Here is a 6,000-nt window from a genome sequence, read left to right as displayed (position 1 = left end):
AATTTTTTTCTGCTATTATTTTCCTGTTATTGTCTCACCTGCTGCAGTTTTAACCAGTGAGCTTATGGCTGGCTTCAGGACATAATCTTTTCAGTGGAGGAAATTAGCAATAGCCCAGACCCTCTGGTCAAATTGACCCTTGACTAACTGGGAACTGATGCTTTTCTAAGAGAGAGCACCACTCCGTTGGCACCATGACTTCGGTAACTGGAGAGGATGTTCTTTTGGCAACTCTTTGCATACAATGCCAGTTACTGTGAGTGAGTCATGCTCTTCAGCCTGCTGTGTTGTGGCCATCACCCGTGGGGTGTTTGATAAGCCCATGGTGTGGATTACTGATGTGTCCAAACAAAATGACGATTCACATGCAGTCTTGTTTTTCTCGTATTTATAATACTGTATTACAATACCGCATGAGTCTTCCCTCCTCATGCCCCACAGGAAAACGCTTGTGGGTTTGACTATTTGTGTTCATTTTGCAAGATTTTCCTGTGTTCATGAGGGGTTTTGCTTGTTTTCTTCCCAATCAAAGACATGAATCTAAGATATTTTGACACACTCCCACAACTGCCTTTGACATACCCACTGGCCTCTTTGGGACTACTCACAGTATTTCATATGTATAACTCATCTTATGTGCCTACATCTATTTATATACCTGCTGTCACTTGCTTATATTCTGTCCTTCTGTCTCCTTGTCTGTCTGTCTAATAACCTCTTCTAGTCTTTCCAGGGGAGCCACTTAGCCTCCTGTGTTTGAGCAATAAAAGGAGGTACGCACTGTACGCGCTGATTTGGGTACGCGGGTATCTGAAGACGATCATTTTGGCAGATTTGGGATTCAGATGTTGAATGATGCATTCATGAGATCTGGCGTGCGCTACCTACCATTAAAAAAAAAGGAAAGGTTCTGCACTGCCTCATTTTGAATGAGTCGCTACAAATAATCTGCCTTTTTACCACTTGCAGTTTACTTTCTTTGACGACTGGAACTTTATGAATATAATGGAAAGGATTGTTGAAACCACCCAGAAATCTAGTGTTGTTGTGACATTTCTTATAGATTATGAATCACCTAATCTTTTATTATATTTAGACATACAGCCATTATAAAGACTTGTTGCACCCACTGCAGTACAGAACACACCTCTGCTTCTTATCTCTTTGTCAGGCTTTTGTTGAGGAATTGGCTACCAGAATGTATCAGATAAACTGGGTTAAATATGGTACTTCCTCAGTCCCGCCTAAAATTCTCCTGGAAACATAGGATTTGCTCTGTGGGAGGCTGATATATCCAGACCTGGAGCCTTTCTGGCTCATAGTAATCCAGACTTTATGAAGTAACTCTGGGAAACATTGTTTGGATGATCCTATAGGTGCCTGTTTGTATGCAAGAGTCCTTGTACACGCGAAGCTGTGCAGAAAGGGAGAACCGTATGCTGCCTCGACTTCCCACCTTGTGCTGAGAAAGAAATTAGTAATGGATCAGATACTTTGGAGGGTTCATTATATTGAATTATGGTTGGAATAAATACATATTAACTGGAGAATAGCTCTTCTTCACCTGCATAAAAGAGTATTGGCATGCATAAATAGTGTGTAGGGTGGTACAGTGGTGGAGAGGTTAGCACTGTTCTGGAGTCAAACCTTTGTGTGGAGTTTGATGTTGAAGCCATGCTCCTCCGTTAATACCATAATTAATCAGTAAACCTTTTAAAAATAAATGTAGGGTTGTTGTTGGGTTATGTAAGACTTTTGACCTCTAACCTCGCAGATTAGAATTGACTAATAATAATTTGGTTCAAACATAAATGACTTTCAAATTGTCAAAATATCCAATCGTGTCAGTATTTGTCATCTACGAGTCATAAGTGTGCGTGGAATTACATCTACGTTCCTTTCCGACACGTAGCTTTGGTAAAATGCAAGAAGATTTTCATAGTAGCTTCATCATCCTAAGAGAATAATGGCTTACTGACATGGCATAATTGCAGTTTATTGATCCCTTAACATCGTTTTCAAAAAAATAAGACCTACTGAGTCACCCTTACTTTAAAATTCCTCCTTTGCTTTAAGGTGCGAGCCAACAACTCAGGGCCGCATTTTCCTGCCGTCAGTCACTCTGTGCTTCTTCTGTGCGCTGGCTTTCATCTGACAGATGGTAGTTTGGTGATGTGTGCCGAGACACATGTTTCTTCGAATCAGCTTTCTCTTGTGTATCTCCTGCCTGCTGAGCCGCGCTGTGGTGGTCCTGATGACTTTTCATTCTGCGCGGCTAAACGACAACCCGATGCAAGTTGAGTTTTCACCCTGACAGGTGATTCTGTGTTCAACAGGTGGCACTCCCAATGTTATTCATTCCCGTGGAGATTCACGTGCAATATGGTTGCAAACTGCTTTCTGTTACTTATTTAAATGTCCTGATAGGATGTGTGCTTCAGTGTTTACGTTTGGATCCAAAACAGATCTCCCTGTCTATTTCCTGACTCAACACTATTTTCCCATGTGTCTATTTGAGGACTGCGGTTGACCCCAGCTCCTCCTCAGTCTGCAGAAAGATATATAATTGACAACTGGGGACCCAGGTCCATTCTTGTATGTGCTGTGGGGTCTGTGGTGGGCTTCACACTCGCTTGGGCTACATTGGCCTGCTGGGATCCCCGTTACCTTCCCAACAAGGAAACTGGCTGACGACTTTAATGAAGCCAAACTACTCGCCTTCACTATGCTTTTTCTCTGTGCTGTCTGGGTTGCCTTTATGCCAGATGACATTAGGTCTCCTGGGAAGTACATCAGAAGATTTTTGCCATCCTGGCCTCAACTTCTAGCCTTCTGTGTTGTATCTTCACACTAAAGTGTTTTATAATGCTTCTGAGGCTGGAAAAAAAAACATGATGGCCATATGATGGGGAAATAAAATGATCAATAGATATGAAAAGTTGACTTTTTGGTGGCTGGGTTATTAAAAGAGCTTCAGCGCTGGTACACCAGATAAAGTATGAGGACCAGAGATGAGAGCTGTTTGCTGTCCTTCAAATGTCCACTTCTATTTTGTAGCTTAAAGGCAGGTGAAACAATAATCAATAAACAAAAGCACTCCAATAAACTTAATACAAAGCCTTATACATTCACTAAGGAACAAAGAAACAGCAATAACCATCATACATAACTTACTCAAATAATGCATCCAGTGACCAATTAACTGGAGAACAACACCACATGGAGATCAGCATGCTGCAGCAAACAAAGGGAGAGCCTGAGCAGGGCTGGATCCAGGCCTGTTACCAGTGCAGGTGTGGCCACATAGGTAGAGGCAAAGCTCCGCCCCCCTTGGCTTTTGGAGGAAGGAGGATTTGAAACAATAGGCGACGACATAAAATGCTCCAAAAACAGAATCTAAGTACTGACCCTTGGGAACTGCACCGTGTCTGTCATGACACATGCAACAACAACAAAAAAAATAATCACATGAAACACTGTCAAATTTCTTCTCTGCTCAAAGGCATCTAAACATAACTTGATTTTTGCTTTTGCAGTATGAATTTACTGCAGCAAAAATATCTGCATGTGTATATCAGCAAAAATGGATCAAAGGTTTCATCAGACTATCAGCTCATGAGTTAGTGCGGTGCTACCCTGATGGTAGCCCATCATCAACATTCGCTCATCAGCCAGCGGAGGTGTGAGTGCGCTGCACTGTGAGAGTAGTTAGCTCTCACACATATAATTCAAAGTGAGAAACTCTCGATCGCATTCTGTTAACACATTTCTTATCTGTCCTCCGATTTTTATAACACCCCCAAAAATGAATCTGACACCAAATTAGTTTCAAATTGTGACTCATACCATATCAAAAATGACATTATCATTCTTGCAACTTCAATTTCAAAGGGTTTTTGAAACCTTGTAATCATATGGTGCCCTACATAACGGCGAACGGTGCTATTATGGTAGAGACCATTAGTTTTTGCTTCAGTTTCTATGGTGCCCATGTCCTCTGTGACTCCTGCTCTTATCACATACTAGATGAGAGAAAGAGAGAGCTACCTGAAAAGAGTTGGTAGAGAGAGGGAAGAATGGGAGGATGCCAGGATTAATGCCATCATCATGAAAAGATAATTTAGGTCACGGTATAAATCTGTCGCTCTATATAATGAGTATACTAAGTCACTGATAGTGCACTTAATGTATTTAAAATAATTCTCTGTTAGAGCATCCTATCCTGCTGCCAAAAGGTGAAGATACCAGAAATACTGAACTGTAACTCACCATAAAAGGGATCAGCCTAGCTGCACTAAATTGCCCTTTTTTTCCAGGCTACTATCAAAGTAGTGTGTATAGGTTGTACTCAAACATCCGATTATTTGTATTTTCCCCAAATACTATTAGGGGTTTTGATGCGACTAATGATTCTTTATTTTTCATGTATTGTCTGTATTTTTGTGACATTACTCCTTGCCATACAAGTCTTCAGTGTTTCTAACCAATGTATCAGCAGTGCAGGCAAGATATATTTGACCTCATTTTCCCTCTGCCAATTATATTGAAAATTGTGCTTGTCAGACAAAAAAACTGAGACGTGACGGTAATGTCTGCTTTTGTAATTGTGACTTATTTGCCTCATGAATGGCTGTTCTTAGTTGAAAACAGTTGAAAAAAAATCTCATTATGTATAATTGGCAAATAGAAATCACAAGCGGACTGTCAACCAAGTTGACTTGAAGAAACTTAACAGAATATTTGCGTAACAAATCTACGAATAACTTCCTCCAAACAGTCTATTAAGAAGAAGCAACACTTTGGACCCTGTAAAACCAAAACAAATGTTACAAGCTCTAATATATTGATATTTACAGCAGGGATGTTGTAATCTATTATGAGCTGTTAAGTGATTGATTAATCTAATTCAACAATGACAAGAAATTTGTCAGAAATTGTGGATAATACAAAAAAGCGACTGCTTGTTTCCATTGTGGTTCTTGATAAAAGGGAGAAGTGGAAATGTTGACTCACAACACAAAGACACTATAGTCAACACAATGACAGAAAACAACAAAAGAAAAATATTACAATAGGCAATAAATATTCACAGTGGGTAGGCCACAAAAGAAATTGATAAAAATTGTATCTAGTCCGCTCTTAGCCCATGTTTTTATAGTGGTTTGAACCTGCCCACTACATCAACTTGACCAAGGCCTCCTTTTATCTGCATTCCTTTAGGATAATATGTCACCATTTCAAATTAATTTAAAGTCTTTAGAATTAGTTAAACTGCGTCTTTGGTCAAGTAAACTCTCCCATCTTCAGGTAAACATCTGGTCTCCATTTGCCTCATAATAAAGACAAACCCACTCATGACAACATTGACAAGCCCTCTGCAAAGGAAGCTATGGTCATATTTCACATCTTAGTCTACCTCCTGTGTTTTATCTCTGTCAACAAAATGTTGTTATGTTCCAATATGTCCGGTTTCCCCACTTACTCCTTTAATGAATATTTCTACTGCTATAACAAACTTGCTTTAAAGTCTGTGTGCCTGTAATTTCATGGTCCGTTCATCTTACTGAAAACATTTCCACAGTGTTTTTCTCATTCAAACCAAATGAATATTTAATCCTCAATTGGAGAAGATCTGTTCTGTTTTCTTAATTAAATTAAGCAAATTGTGGTATTATCTAAAAGATTACTGTTTAAATTTAATCAGATGGACAGAGCACTTTGAGAAGAAATAAATCTGCTGCCTTACAATCATTGAAATTTGCAAAGCAGCAGAGAGGAAAGACATGAGACACCAATGCAAAGGGCAAGTCTGGAAATAAGTGTAAATCAAGTAATACAGTGTCAATAAAACTCTTTTCCACCTGCCACTTCCATCGCCTTCTCCTCTTTTCTGTCCCTGATGGACGTCAAAGAGCCACAATCTCTCCATCTTCCAATGTATTTCTCTGCCTTGGAAGGAACAGCAGATCAAGCAGTGCTGGATAATCAATGTTCGCCTGA

The sequence above is a fragment of the Brachyistius frenatus genome, unplaced genomic scaffold, assembly GCF_029030835.1.
Source record: "Brachyistius frenatus isolate BFR_SWC_R1_liver_20210118 unplaced genomic scaffold, ASM2903083v1 Contig_62, whole genome shotgun sequence".
In the NCBI taxonomy this organism is placed as follows: Eukaryota; Metazoa; Chordata; class Actinopteri; family Embiotocidae; genus Brachyistius; species Brachyistius frenatus.
Note: the sequence above shows the minus strand (reverse complement) of the source record.